Source organism: Coenobita brevimanus, chromosome 71 (genome assembly GCF_032717465.1).
Source record: "Coenobita brevimanus isolate Jiangsu-jjx chromosome 71, ASM3271746v2, whole genome shotgun sequence".
Classification (NCBI taxonomy): domain Eukaryota; kingdom Metazoa; phylum Arthropoda; class Malacostraca; order Decapoda; family Coenobitidae; genus Coenobita; species Coenobita brevimanus.
Window position 1 is genome coordinate 29,919,412 of NC_137024.1, and position 16,102 is coordinate 29,935,513.

The 16,102-nt window shown below is 41.9% G+C and overlaps 1 protein-coding gene and 1 non-coding gene across 2 annotated transcripts in view; one reads left to right on the forward strand and one right to left on the reverse strand.

Moving 5' to 3' along the window:
- The window catches only part of AMPdeam (AMP deaminase), a 317,845-nt gene that overhangs the window by 79,618 nt on the left and 222,125 nt on the right, over window positions 1-16,102 (forward strand). The gene's annotated exons all lie outside the window — the stretch shown is intronic.
- Window positions 12,695-12,813, reverse strand: LOC145406995 (5S ribosomal RNA). The gene has a single exon (XR_013898659.1). It is a non-coding gene; the product is annotated as a 5S ribosomal RNA (ribosomal RNA).

A 16,102-nucleotide genomic window follows, 5' to 3' on the forward strand; every position in this document is an offset into this window, starting at 1 on the left:
AGAAGAGAATAAAGTTATCAAAATTTGGTGCAGGTCAGTGTCAGTTGTGTTTGAAACCTATTTATATATTCATGTACTGAATGTGTTTGTACATGTTTCATGTGACTCTGCCTCCAGACAGTTTTATTCAGGTTGTGAAGCACATCTTGTTGTGAAAGGGTTAGTCAAAGATATGAGGTCTGTCTCAAAAGAAACCAAAATTTTTAAATAGCTCACCATTTTTAAAATAATAGCTGGGGATCAAGGAGTGGCTGGTTAGGTTGGTTATAGCCATGTATGTAGGTGCTCGCACCCAGGTAAGGGTGAATGGAGATTTGAGTGATGAGTTTTCCGTGAATGTTGTTGCACATCAGGGGTCAGTCTTGAGCACCTTGTTTATCATGATACTTGAAGCCTTCTCACATGACATCAGCATTGGACTCCTGTGGGAGATGTTGTGTGCCGATGTTTTGATGTTGGTTGCAGAGAATAAAAGGGAGGCGGAGGAAAGATTTTAAGAAGTGGAGAGGTGGTATGGGGCACAAGGGCTTAAGAGTAATTGCAGATAAAATTAAAGTGATGGTATCTAGGCCTGGTGACAGTACTGTCAAAGAAGAGGGAGAGTGGCCATGTGCGCTTTGCCACATGGGCATGGAAAGTAATTCCATCTTGTGCAGTGTTTGTGATAAGTGGGTGCATAAGAGATGTACAATAGTGCTATTAGAGGTGGACTGCAAGATAATGCTGATTTCATGTGTGCAGTGTGTCTGTGTGTCAGGGAGAGCATGTGGAGATTGTCAGGTGTGTAAGGATTGATCTTGCTGGTGAGCCTCTTCAGTGTGTGGAAGAATTTTATTTGGGAGACATGTTGTGTGCAGGAGGTGGGGCTGGAGTGAGGAGTGGTTGAAGAATTTCAGGGAGTTGTTGCCTCTTCTGACATTGAGAGGGCTTTCCCTTCATGTTAAGGGAACTTTGTATGCAGTATGTGTTAGGAGTGTAATGCTGTATGGTAGTGAGACCTGTGCAGTAAAGGAAGAGGATATTCACAGGCTCAAATGCACAGAAATGATGATAATTAGGTGGATGTGCAGTGCTTCCTTGAGTGCGAGGCCTGAGGGAGCTAGGTTTGCGACGGAAGAGTTGAGAGGTAGGATGAGACTGGAGTGTATTGGTGTAGTAATGAGAAGTTGATTGAGATGGTTTAGGCATGTAGAGAGGATGTGAGATGATGATTGGGTGCAGAAAGTGAAAAGTGTTATCGTTAAGGGTAAGGTTGCAAGGCATACACTGAAAAAGTCCTGGGTTGAGGTCATTGAGTGTGACCTCAGAGATAGGAGACTGATTAGGGAAGCTGTCAGAGATTGAGCAGCATGGAGAGCTGCCATTAAGTGACCAAGGCCAATGCAAGCAAGCATGTTGGACCCTTTAAAAACTAAACGAACCAACTAGTCGCCATAGTGTGATTAGACGAGAGCTTTGTGTAGCAGTGACTCTGAGTTTTAATATAACACCAGCCACATAATGATGTCACTTAGAAGGTACACATGCTTGAGTGAATATGTGTTTAGTGCACATGGCAAATATTCTTCTGTCTCTTCTGTTGTCAGAAATCAGTAGCCATTCAAGGTGGATTTAAACTTTGGAAAAAAAAATCTGCAGAGGCCAAATCCGGAGACTAGGACTGTTGGGGGGATGATAGTCATCTTGTGCTTTGCCAAAAGATCATGGAGAAGGAGCAGTGCGTACTGGTGCATTGTTGTGGTGCAGAATCCAGGTTTTGTTTGTCTATGCCTCAGGCCTTTTTCTTCACACCTACTCCCTCAAATGCTTCAGGACATCCAAGTAAAACTCTTTATTGATCGCTTAACCAAATGGAATGAACTCATGCTGTACAACACCCTTCTAGTTAAAAAAAAAAGATGATCAACATAACATTCACATTTGAGCAACACTTGCATGCCTTTTTTTGGTTGCGGTAATGATGTTCCTACCCACTGTGATGACTGCCTTTAGTTCCAGCATCGTAGCTGTACACTCATGTTTCATCATCTGTTATGGCATTTTTCAGAAAATTTTCATCATTCGAATGATCAAACAGTTCATGACTGACTGTGACATGGTTTTTTTTTTTTGCTCATCCATCAGCAGACCTTGCACAGATTTTGTGGCAACACGGTGCATCTTCAGCATTGTTGGTTAAAACTGTGTGGCATGAACTTGTACAGATGCCTACTTCTTCGGAAACTTCACGGACAGTCAGGTGACAATTTTTCATGGATCACAGCACACACTTTCTCAACATGATCGTCAACTCTTGATGTGGAAGGCCACCCAGATTTGGGAGCATCATCTTTGGATGTTCTTCCTTATTTGGACTGCTGGAACCACCTGTGACATTGCGTATGGCTCAAACAATCCTCCTTTCACTGATCCACCAGGTGAACAAGCCTACATCTTTTCTATCCTTGATGACCTAGAGCAGCTTGTACAGCACCCTACCCGTATCCGTGACCGCCTTGGAGAGAGCTCCAACATACTTGACCTCTTCCTCACAACTAATCCTTCTGCTTACTCTGTTAATCTTTTCTCTCCGTTGGGCCCCTCCAATCACAACCTTATTACCTTAACCTGTCCTATCACTCCGGTACGGCCTGTGGACCATCCAGGGAAATGTCGTCTGTGGCATTTTGGAGCCGCGGACTGGGAGACCCTCAGGCAGTACTTCTTTGATTTTCCCTGGAATGATTATTGCTTTCATGGCCGGGAGCCATCTGAGTGTGCCTTGCGCATTACAGAGGTTATTCTCTCGGGCATGGAAGCATACATTCCTTTCTCATATCCTTTGACTAACGCAAGAAAGCCTTGGTTTAATCACGCTTGTTCTAATGCTGTCCGCAACAAGGAGAGGGCCTACAAAAGGTACCGGAGCCAACCCACCCCTGAATCACATCATCTTTACGTTTCTGCCCGGAATCATGCTAAGTCTGTTCTTCGCTCTACTAAAAATAATTTCATCCATACTAAATGCTCTCAACTCTCCAACTCGAATTCTTCCCGCTCCTTCTGGCACCTTGCCAAAAATCTTTCTAACAACTTTACCTCATCATCCTTCCCTCCTCTTTTGTACTCTGATGGTTCTGTAGCTATTTCTTCTACTGATAAAGCAGATCTCTTCACACACACTTTCTCCTCCAATTCCACCTTAGACAATTCCAGTGCTGTTCCTCCATCACTTCCCCCCTCTGACTTCCTCATGGCTGACATTAAAATTTCTTCAGTTGTTGTATTTTCTGCCATCACTGGCCTCAGTACTAACAAGGCATATGGGCCTGATGGTGTCCCTCCTGTTGTTCTCAAGAACTGTGCTTCTGTGCTTACACCCTGCCTAGGCAAACTCTTTCGCCTTTGTCTGTCAACTTGTACCTTTCCTTCTTGCTGGAAGATTGCTCTCATTCAGCCAGTCCCAAAGAAGAGTGACCACTCCCAACCCTCCAACTATCATCTAATTGCTTTAACGTCCTGTATTTCAAAAGATTTCGAGTCAATTCTCAATAGAAAAATTTTAAGGCATCTTTCCTATCACAACCTTCTTTCCGATCGTCAGTACGGGTTCCGTCAGGGACGCTCCACTGGCGATCTTCTCACCTACCTTTCAGACTCCTGGTCATCCTCCTTTCGGGACTTTGGCGAAAGCTTTGCCATTGCACTTGACATCCCAAAGGCTTTCGATCGAGTCTGGCATAAATCTTTAATTTCCAAACTGCCCTCCTACGGTTTCTATCCTTATCTCTGTGCCTTCATCACTAGCTTCCTTTCTGGTCGTTCTATAGCCGCTGTTGTAGACGGCCATCGTTCTTCTCCTAGATCTATCAACAGTGGTGTTCCTCAGGGCTCTGTCCTATCATCATCTCTCTTCCTTTTATTCATCAATGATCTTCTAAGCTGTACATCTAACCCTATCCACTCATATACTGATGACTCCACACTTCACCTTTCCATTCGGTTCCCGCAACGCCCATCTCAACAGTTACTTCAACAAACAAGGGATGAGGCTATGGCACACCTAATGTCTGACTTGGCTCGTATCTCTGACTGGGGTAAAAATAATATGGTTGTTTTTAATGCATCTAAGACTCAGTTCTTACACCTATCAACCCGACGAAATCTTCCACAGGTATACCCACTAATGTTTAATAATATTCAGCTTAATCCTGGATCATCCTTGAACATGCTTGGGGTTTCATTTACTCGGGACTTATCTTGAAAAGATCATATTACATCTCTTGTAAAATCTGCTTCCAAGAGATTGGGTGTGCTAAGCCGACTCCGCTCTTTCTTTACCCCTGCACAATTGTTGACTCTATACAGGGGTTTTATCCGCCCCTGTGTGGAGTACAACTCTCATGTGTGGGGAGGCTCCCCACATACAGCTCTTCTCAATAGGGTGGAGTCAAAGGCTTTTCGTCTCATTAACTCTCCTCCTCTTACTGACTCCCTTCAACCTCTGTCTCTTCGCCGCACTGTTGCATCTTTATCTCTTTTCTATCGCTACTTCAATGGTCACTGCTCCTCTGAACTGTCTGCTTGCATTCCTCCACCTCTAAGACGGGCGCGTAGCACCCGTCTGGCAGCAAACTCTCATCCCTTTTCTGTCCAACTCTCTAATGCAAGAGTTATCTGTTACTCCCAGTCTTTCATTTATGCAACAGGTCAACTCTGGAACTGTCTCCCTCTGTCTGTATTTCCTGCTGCCTATGATCTCCAGTCTTTCAAATGCAGTGTGTCTAGGCATCTCAAAATGATCGGATCTTGAATTTGGCTCTCTATTGTATTTTGTTTTTCTCTTGGAGGGAACTGTTACTGCGGGCTCATGGCCTTTGGTTCCTTCTTCCTCGCATTAAAAAAAAAAAAAAAAAAAAAAAAAAAAAATGTAAGCCTGTTGCAATATTTGAAAAGTGTCTGTAAAAGCTCTTCCCAGTTTGAAGCAAAAGTCCACACAAATACATTGCTCTTTAAGATCCTTCATTGTTCAACTTGCAGCATTTTGCCAAGTGCACTAAACACACATTCACTCGAGCACTTGTACCTCAGTGACTAAGTGATGTGGTTTGATGCAGCTTATGTCGGACTAAAGCTTAAAGTTGTTGCCACGCAGCGCTTCCGCTGCAGTCATACTGTGCTGGCTAGTTGGTGCACCATTGAAACAGTTCGGTTTAATTTTGAACAGGCCTCGTATATCAAACCCCTTCACCTGGAACAGTTTATCATAAGTTGATTAGAATTTTGTGGAGATAGCAAGAACAGAATAAAAAAGTATATCATTGTATGTGAGAGGTTGATGAATCATGTAGCAACTGACTCAGTAGCATCAGTTAGAAGTGGTGGATTGACTTTGTATTATCATCAGCACTCAGTTTTCAAAGACGACAAAGAAAATATTTGATGGAAAGTAGACATATGGCAGATTTGGCTTAACTGAGTCAGAGGACAAAAGCAAAGTTTGGTAGCACGTTGGTTTTGCATTCTTCACATATTTGGTATTGTGTTGTCTTTTCAGAACTGTTGGTTAGTTTCTCTTAATTTCTTCATTTATGTATTAATTGTGATACTACCAACTGATTTGTATTCAGCTCAGGGGAACTTATTGTAGTGAATGAGTTACAAATAATTTCCATTTATTCCATTACCATGAGCAGGTCCCCCCTAAACTGCATAAAGTCACCTGGCTGTAGGAAGAATAAAAAAAAAAATGTCAGTTGCTGCTGCTTTTAAGCTGAGTAAAATATTGAACACATGTGGGATGATTTAGTTTTGCACAGGATGGTGTTTTTTGTTTAACAGGTACATAACAGCACTGGGTGATAACCCCCAGGGGTGATTTGGAGCCTACTGTGGTGCCCCTGTTAACTGGGTGGAGAGAAGCACACATGGCCTCTGTCTGGGAGCCAAACATCCACACTCTTCCCTGTGCCTCGTTGTGGTGAAGTGGTGTCTGCAGCAGGGAAGCATTGGTTCAAAGCGCAGGATGGCCTTATAGAGGCAGGTGCTTGCCTGCAGTAATACCGGGTATTAGTAGTAGTTCTTCCCTAGGCAGTTTGGCCGAACAGCCCCGAGTCCCTTAGGAAGGCCATGGCCGAGACCGGGCTTTCCCACAGAGCTCTCAAAGAGTGTATGTTGTGTTGTTGATGTAGGTGATTGTGTGCAATGCAGTCTTCCATAATGTGCTTAATAGTATGGGGTGCTGTGTTGCATCCTGGACAGGCATCAGCGACGGAGTCATCCGGCCTCTTATGGTAGCTTAACCCACCCCGTCCTGTCAACGTATGAGTACGTTGCAACATTTTGCATTTGCCAGTCCCGACGATGTACTGGTACGTCGTGCAATTGCAAGGTCCCTAATTTGCACAATTTTCAATTTTCGCGCGTGATTTTTCATACGTATACACGGGACACCTTCCTCTATTCCTCTACAAGATGCCAAGCAGGGACAATGCCTTACACCGCATAACCTCCCCCCACCCCCCCACACGCCATTGTCTCGGCAATGCACCTGTTACCAGTGACCTGGCCAATAAAGACATTCAGGGCCAGAGTGATTCCCCAATCGATGACAATGTGGAGGACAAAGTTTACATAGCATTAGAGGAAGAAACAGTCAGAAATTATGATCAGGTAATGTGGCAAAAGAAGGTCAGGTATGGTGATGAGTTAGTGAGTGAAACAATGCTTATAATGCCTATATTACTGTTTGAAAACCAATATACTCTCGTACTACATATAAATTCGTACCAAGTAAATAAATAAATACCGTTTATGAGTGGTATGAAATAGTTACCCTCCCATAGAACTCATTTTCTTTGGTGCCAGCCTGTTAGAAAACCCAGTCAGGTAAGGAGGTACTGGTACCTGGATCGAGTATTTTAAACCTCAGGTGAGCAATTTCTCAATGAAAAACGGAGGTTTTAGTAAAAAAAAAAAAATTTTTGAAAATACCTCACGATTGGGGGGTGTCGGAGGTGCGAAATAGCTCGGGACGTGACAGGTTAAGAGGGCTGGATGGTGCCCACATCTCAGCCTGGCCAGGTGGACCCTGTCCTCACGAGGGAGATAGGATTCAGAAGGGTGGATGTCAGGAGGCCGTGCATGCAGCTGTGTGTTGTCTTTAAGTGACTGAATGGAGCGGCGAGTGATCTGAGTGTGGATATGCTTCTGGAAGCTGGTCTGAGGTGGGCGAGGGGGGAGAGATGACTATTTGTGTATGGTATCTTGTGCTGGGTGTTGTTTTGATGTTCCTTGGTGTGGGTGGATGTGCTGCCATGCAATATAGTGGATGTTGTGGGTTTGTGGAGGCTGCAGCAAGAAACTGGGTGCCTCTCATGTCTAGGTGATCCTTGACTTTCAGGACTGGTTTGTTGATGTAGGTGGTCTGTGGGTGTAGTAGCAGTGCAGCCCATGATTATTTTTAGGGTCTTGTTCTGTATGGTCTGTAGAGTGTTGTAGTGTGTTTTGATGAGGTTAGAAGCCCAGGCAGGGCTTGCATAATTCATCACTGAACATATGTATTGTTTGTATGCTGTGGTGGTGGTTTCTTTGTTGTGTCCGAATGTTGTGTGGGCAAGTGACCTCAAAACATTGAGTCTTGGTGTTATTTTTAATGTTTGTGATGTGTTGTTTAAATGACATTGATGTATTGTATGTTACACCAAGTATTTTGGGTGTGTGTGTGTGTGTGCGGTAGGGGAGTGTTGTTTATGGTGAGGTGTGGGATGTGACTGTGTTCTGCTGTCCAGTTTGTGAGAAGGGTCACTGTAGATTTGGCAGGGGCTATTTTGAGCCTGTTTGTGGTGAACCATTCATGTAGTGTGTTGAGATAAGGTTGAATGATGTGTGCAGCTATGTTTGCTTTTTGGTGCGTACATGTAAGTGTTATATCATCTGCATAGGAAGCTATGTGTATCTGTGGTGTGTGGGGTGTGGGTATGTCATGCATGTATAGGTTAAAGAGTGTAGGGGACAAAACAGATCCTTGGGGGACGTCATTTGTGAAGTTTCTGATGTTAGAAGAGTGACCGGCAAATGTTACGTGTGCACATCAGCCTGCTAAGTAGTTTGCCAGCCATCTTTTTGTGTTATTGTGCATGTTTGTGTTGAGTATTTTGTTTGTGAGGTTGTGGCGGGGGATGGCATCAAAAGCTTTGCTAAAGTCTAGTGTGATTAGGAGTGTTCTGTTTGGCGACCTAGCTGAAATCATGCCATCGAAAACTCTCTGTGTAAGGTCTGTAAGAAGGGTGTTTGTGGAGTGTAGTGGCCTAAAGCCATGTTGTGAGTGGGCTAGGGGAATGTGAGGTGTGACTAGTTGTAGTACCAGTCGTACAGTGACTTTAGAGGGGGTGCAGAGGAGTGTGATGGGGCGGTGTGAGGAGGGTAACATGGATTCTTTGTTGGGTTTAGGGATAGTGATGATAATGCCATGTTTCCAGATGATGGGTATTATGTTGTGTGAGTAGCTGTAGTTTGATATGGTGGTGAGTGCTTGTATGCCTTGTGGTCCAAGGTGTTTAAGGTGAACGTTGCTTATGTTGTCTGGTCCACAGGCAGATGAGTGCTTGAGGTTGTTAAAGATGTGCTTCGTCTGGTTGTAAGTGAAAGGTGCGTAGTTTGGGTCTGTGGGGAACTGTCTCTTACGTCGGATAATGTATCGGTCTTCGGGATGGGGGTTTAGATGGCTGACTTGTGAAAAGTGATTGATGAGAGTGTTTGCTTGTTGTTTGTTTGTGGGTATGGTGTCTGTTGTTGTGATGGAAGCATGTGATTGTGTGGTGTTGCTGTTGGAAAGTGTGATGCTGTTTAGTGTATTGTAGAGTTTGTTGATGTTTATTTTGTGGTAGAGTGTTTGGAGGTAATTTTTCCAGTTTAGCGTTTGCTGTTCTGATATTTTATTGTTTATTTGAGTGTTGAGTTCTTGTATTTGTTGTAAAGTGTCTTGTGTATGGGGTGTTGGGGAGTGTCGTAGTGTGTCCCATTGTCTGATGAGGCCTTGAATTTCTGGTGTGAAGTTGGGGTTGTGTCTCTTTCTGTTGCCTCTGGGGATGTGTCTTTTGTCTGCGTTTTGTATAATTGTATTGAAAGTGTGCACAGCGGTGTTGATGTTTGTGATGGGTGTACTGTTTAGTGTTTTGAAGTGTTGTTCTGTTTCAGTTACAGAGGCTTCCCAGTTGGCTGTCTTATAATTAGCGTATGTGTGTTTGCTTGCCTGCAGTTGATGGGTCTGCTTAGCCAGACAGACCAAGGTTACTCAATAACAACATGTAGTTCTGCACTAAACTTCTTCATTTGAAAGATGTATGGTACCCAGTAACTGTGAATTTAGCTGTGCAATCAGAAATTTTAGTTAAAATGCTGGCTTGGATTGGGATGGAAATTAGTTCTGTACAGTATATTTTGATGTACACTTTTGTAGCCTGGATGAGTAAAAGCTTGGTAGGATAATGTACTGTATTATGAAATGTTTTTGCTATGGGTTTCTGCCATCACAGAGCTCCCAGGTGAATGCAGAGCTTTGGGGATGATGACAGTGAATATGCATGTCTTGAAATCATGTAATCCATATAATATTAAGTGCATAATGCTCTACAGTGAATTATGAAGGTTTTCCTGTACATCTCAAAGTAGCTTCATTTTTCAGTAGTTCATTGTACGAGTATGCATCAGCGGAGGAGCTGACCTAGTTTATTATATATACACAGTAGGTGTTTGATAGTTGGTTGTGTCAAACTTAAATATATATAGTGTAGATGGAGTCTTATGTATAGGTATTGATTCATTACTTGAAATATGGTAACACTGTAAGGATAAATGTTAGGATAACACATGATGTGCTGTAGGTGGTGTTTTCCTGGTCTTAGTTGTTGCTACTAATGACTATACCACAGTGTTATGTTCACACTGTAGTTCATTGCTAGATTTGACATGGGTAGCAGGGTTACAGTCACATCAGTTTATGAGTTAAGGCACTAGGACACTAATACAGTGCTGGTGGTGTAATATGTTTTGTGTACACAGTGTTGTTTGTGTATGCCTCATTGTACCTTGTTTTTTGTGAGTAATATTTCATCACCTAATAATGTTTTGTGAATAATCCAATAAGTTCCATGTATGTACTTTATAAACACTGTTAGAAATTTATTTTGTGGTCACAGAGCTTTATTGTAAATTATTACTGATCAAAACCTTACAGTACAGCATACACTATGTAGTAAGTACAGTCAAGTCGCCTAAAGCACGGTTAATTGGTTCTGGACCAAGGCTGTGCCATAGAGAACTGTGCCATACAAATAATTAAACCTATGGGAAAAATGGAATTTGGTTGTGGATGTTCACCCAAAGTCTCACCCCACTTTTCCCCATTTTTCCCTACTTTACACACGCACTCAATCAAGCAATCAGTCAATGCATGTATTTCATGTAAGAATAGCCACAAAAAACGGGAGGGTGATCAGATAACAAGTGGTCTGGCTACACACTGAGAGGGGTTTGAACAGCGGGTGAGGGCTGAGGTTCTCTCTCTGGCCACCAGGGGAATCAGCCCACGTGTTTGAAACCTTGCCGTGCCTTCTCCATAGGTGGTTTATGCGTGTGGTTCATATGGGGGGAGGTCTGGCACCTAGCCGTGTCATAGAAAACCGTTCCATAGAAGTCGGCGCCATAGATGACTTGACTGTATCATCTGATACACAGTCTCTGGTGGATTGAGTAGTTGCATACATAATAATAAGATGGTGATATACAGGGTGTAATGCGACATAAGACAAAAACTTACACCGATGATCTGTCATGCAATTTTGAGTATATTTTGTTCTATCACATATACTCTCTGCGACCCCAGTTCAGTACCCAGTATTCGGCTATTTAAGTGTAAAAGTTTCATGGCTGGCATGTGCCATTGGGTGAGAGCTTCGCAGGGCGACGGGAGACGAGTATTATTAGCTTATACTGTACTGTACATAATAATCCCATATCCTTTCAGTACAAACGAGTTTGAAGAAGAAACTTTACGTAGTCTATTGACTCTTTAACATCATCATGCATTCCTGCAACTCTTTTGCACAAATCGACTGTAAATTGAGGATTAAATTCAAATTTCATGGCTTGCGAGAGAGTAGGGAGGGAGGAGAGGGGCTGGTGTGTTGTAGCCAGTTATATAATGTTTAGTTTATAGGATATTGCTACCAGCATTATCATAACACGCACAGCTCAATCCTCGTAAATCGCGTGTTCATAAATCACGGATTCGTAAATCACAGCTAGGTGGCTGTCAGACTGCCGGCAACCTTAAATCACTGTTAAGTCACGAAAATCGTGGATCTAGGCACCCAAGTGGGCCTTTTCTGAGGAGAACCGTAAACCGCGGCATTCAAACTGAAAATCACAACTCACCAACCAATCACCACATGTCCCTGGTGGCATATGTGCATACTAATGCCGCCATGTTGTTGTTGTTCTTGGCGCGCCAGTCCGCACACTACAGACCGTTGCCGTGGAGTACAAGAGTTACCTGCCTTTTATATGCAACTTCCCCCCCGCCTCCTACCTGCGATGGCCCCTCCCGACCCTCCAATGAAGCGCTTTAAGCAGTATGGCTTCAAGAAGCTGCCGCAGTTGTTGTACAGTCAACATTTGGAGCTCATTCGTCGTGTTGAGAGGGGAGAGAAGTTTTCAAAGCTGGTGAAAGAGTTTGGGAAGAACAAGTGCTGAGAGGTTCTTAGTTCTTCCTAACACCACGCCACTCCATTCACTTAAGCAATTTCGTCATAGGATTAAGGTGAGATCCCTTAACATGGCTTATTTCTATTTAATACATGCACTGAATATTCCTAAATTTGTATGTTTGTGTTTGATGGTGCCTAGATAGGTGTAGGTAGGGTGCTGTGGGAGCGGGTCGGCCAAAATCCAGACCCAAATTAATTTTTCAAATAAGAGTTATTATTCATAAATCACGGAATTCATAAATCACTGCAGTGGTCCAGACCCAAATTGCGGCAATTTACGAGGATTGAGTGTGTATACACACACACACACACATATATATATATACATATATATATATATATATTATATATAGATAGTCGGACAAAAAAAAAAGATAGATTATATAGATAGATAGATAGATAGATAGATTATATATATGATAAATATATAACCTATCTATCTATAATATATATATAATATAGATAGATTATATATATATATATATATATATATATATGTTTCTTGTAAGCCAAGAAACCATTTCCAACGCTGGGTGGTAATCATATAACCAAAACATACGTGCTCCCTACGTGTCAGCAAATGGGTTGGTGGAAGGTTAGTGCCCCTCCCCGTAAAACAAATAACTCAGTCAAATGGCCACCCCTTATGGGATTATGGCGTCGGGCAATATATATATATATATATATATATATATATATATATATATATATATATATATATACAGTACAGGTAAGCCCTTAATTCACGCGAACTTTTTTCACGCAATTTCGGTTATCCACGAATTTTTCGTACAATAATTAAAACATAAAATTATAGTTTCATTCATCCATTCATTGCCAGACGTCATGTATCTCAGACGGGGTGGCCAAGGGCTTAGAGTTAATTGTTTTACAGGGAGGGGCACTAATCCTCCACCAACCCCACTTGACACGTAGGGAGAACATTATGCCAACAGCATCTGGTGTTCCCAGGCGGTCACCCATCCAAGTACTAACCAGACCCAACGTTGCTTAACTTCGCTGATCAGACGGGAAGCGGTGTACTCAACGTGGTATGGCCGTTGGCAAATAATCTTAATATACAAGAGAAATAAATAAAATATAAAAATGCCTACCTGCTGCCCATGTGCATACATGTGTGTGTGTGTGTGGGAGGTCGGTCTACCACGCACCACACAGTCAGTTTGAATCCTACGCTCGAAATATGCGTTTTTTGCGAATCGTTATTTGTGGCTTATTTTTCTGCCTTCCAGTGATTGCTTGCCTTGTCTGCCAACATGGGGCCTAAGCGTAGTGCTAGTGATGCATATGGTAACACACCAAAACGGACTAGTAAAGTGATGTTGCTGACAGAGAAAGTTAAAGTGTTGGACAAACTTAATGGAGGAATGTTGGCGACAATTCTCCGTCAGGACGATTCCCTGTCATTTATTTACATACCAGTTTATTTAGCAAGTACAGTACACTAGTTTTTTACTTATATGAGTTATAAAATCCCCCTGAAAATTAGTTACAAAAGTATTAATTAATCAGTGATAAGTATATTTATAGAATGACAGGAAATCGCCCATGTTTTGATGGTGAATTGACTTCGTGGTGAATTGTCTTGGAACCGTGTGTTTGGGGTGAGTCAACTATTCTTACAATAAAGAAGGCAGAACATAGCATACAGGAGGCAGTGAGGGCTAGTGCACCAGACTGTGCTGAAGTCTCCACCTACTCATGTGAACTGGCTCGGAACCGTATGTGTGGAGTGAATGAGTCAACTGTTTGGACAATAAAGAAGGCAGAATGTAGCATATGGGAGGAGTGAGGGCTTGTGCACCAGACTGTTGAAGTGTCTCCACCTACGCCTGTGCTTGTCAGGTTTCAGTGTTAAATTTCTTATATTTTTGTTGTTTTTCATATTGTATGCTAGTTTATAAGGTGTATGTAGTGCATAAACAGTATTATTCAGATGTAATATACAGGTAACTCGCACGGAACACGTGGGTTTCGTTCCTACGGTGCCGTGTTGGGTGCGAAATCGCGTATATTTAAACTACTTCGTATTTTGCTCCCTAGACCCCCCAAATGTGTTGTTTTGCTGTTATCTGTCACTGGTAATCACTAGAAAGCACTTTAAGTGGTTAGAAGGTTTATTTAATGTTATAACTCACAAATACAGTACTCCAGAGCAAAACTTCAACACAAATACTGTACGTAAACACAAGGAAACATTCCGACGCCGATCATAGGTAATCTTATAAATCAGGTTAACTGGTACCAGTGCTTTAACTTACAAGTACATACCAGAACAGTACATATTTAACTTAGAAATGCAGTACTGTGATATCGAATGATTTCAGTACTGTTAGGAATGGCTGGAAAAAAAAAATGTTATGAATACATTTTCACCTTTTTGATATATGTTTATGGTAGTTTTGAGTTATTTTTTACGTTATCGTTGTGCCCATGCTTGGAAAAGGGAGCAAAAGAGTTGAATTTTCAGTCCTAAATGAGAAAACTGCACGTCCTCCAAGGCTAGACTCTGCCACGGGAGAGTAAGTGGAGGGTCAGTCCGATTAGCAATAAGGAAGTTGTGTCACAACTTCCAGCTCCCACACCACGAGAATGGCTAAAAATAGAATCGTAATGCAGTTTCAGAACCAACAATAAGTCTAATTATTACGAATACAGATACAAAGCAGAAATAAATACGTTTACAGACGGGGAAAACGTACTTCTTCCGTCATAACATGTTCATCTTTATCATTTTACGTTCATCTTTATCATTTTACCTTGTTATTTTCGCAATATATATTGCTGTCTCGTAAACAGGGTGGTTGTTTGTGTTTTGCAAGGGAGGAAAAAGATTGTATTTTCTGTCTGGGTCGAGATAATGGGTGTAACTATGTGTGGTTAGGCATGGCCACGAGCGAAAAAATCGTACATCCACTCATTACGATAGCAGGTGGTGAACTGACAGATGATACATGAGAGGGTGAAGTCAAGGTCAGTCTCATGTCTCAGATTTTCGTTCACTTCCCGAAAGTTTTCACAGTTTTCTACAAGTTGCATTGCATCAAATGGTCCAAACCATTACAGCAAACCTGAGCAAATAGGTAAAGATACCAAGACAAAAATGTATTTTTCTCTTATTATAAGTAACGAACAAACAAAAAAGGCAATATTCCGACACCGATCATGGGTAATCATATAAATCAGGTTAACTGGTTACAAGGCTTTATTTAATGCTTTAATTGCTTACAAGTACATACCAGAACAGTAAATATTTAACTTACAAATACAGTTTGTACTGTAGAAAAGCAGTACAGTAAGAGTTTAACGAACAAACAAAAAAGGCAATATTCCGACGCCGATCATGGGCAATCATATAATTCGGGTTAACTGGTTACAAGGCTTTATTTAATGATTTAACTTTATTTAAGTGCTTACAAGTACAGTACATACGAGAACAGTAAATATTTAACTTACAAATACTGTACAGTACTGTGGAAAAAACGAACAAATAAAAAAGGCAATATTCTGACTCCTATCAGGTAAACTGGTTATAAGACTTTATTTCTTGCTTTAACGTTATTTAATAGTACTTTAAGTTGCACATAAACTTACCAGAAGAGTACAGTACTGTAAATATTTAACTTACAAATACTGTGCTACTGTACTCGGGAATGTCTCACTCACTGAATAATTTCCCGCCTAGATCGTCACGTAATCAAAACAAACCGCGCGCTGCGGTGACGTTCGAGGATTTGATCTTTCAAAGGCCTCTCCTGCGTTAATTTGTAGTTTTCATAATGGTTTTTTAATCTTACGTTGTCTTATATGTATCCCAGCCCTTACCGTGTTGTATAATTGCGAGCGCGTTCCGTGAGATCGTGTTCCGTGCAAGTTACCTGTACTTAGTAGACATGCATAATTATGTGCAGACAAGGGCAGAACATATACGCGAATTTACCACACACACGAAGGGTCTGGGAACGTAACCCTCGCGTGAATTAAGGGCTTACCTGTGTATATATATATATATATATATATACACACAGTACATCCCCCTAGTATGCACCTATATGGGCAGCAGAGGACGTCGCATACTAGGAATTCGCGTACTGTGAATACATAAACTTATGGGAAAAATTACATATGGGCTGCACCCCCCTTCATGGGCAACCCTTGAGACGCTTTTCAGATCTAAGTATTGTACTGTACAGGGAACTATCTAAGACATATTACCTAAGATAAAGTAAACCAACAAGATTATGGCTTTACTAGGTAAATCAACAAGGATATGGCATAACTAAACCAACAAGAATATGGCTGCTTACCTTTACCCAAGAGGCCAACAGGCGTGA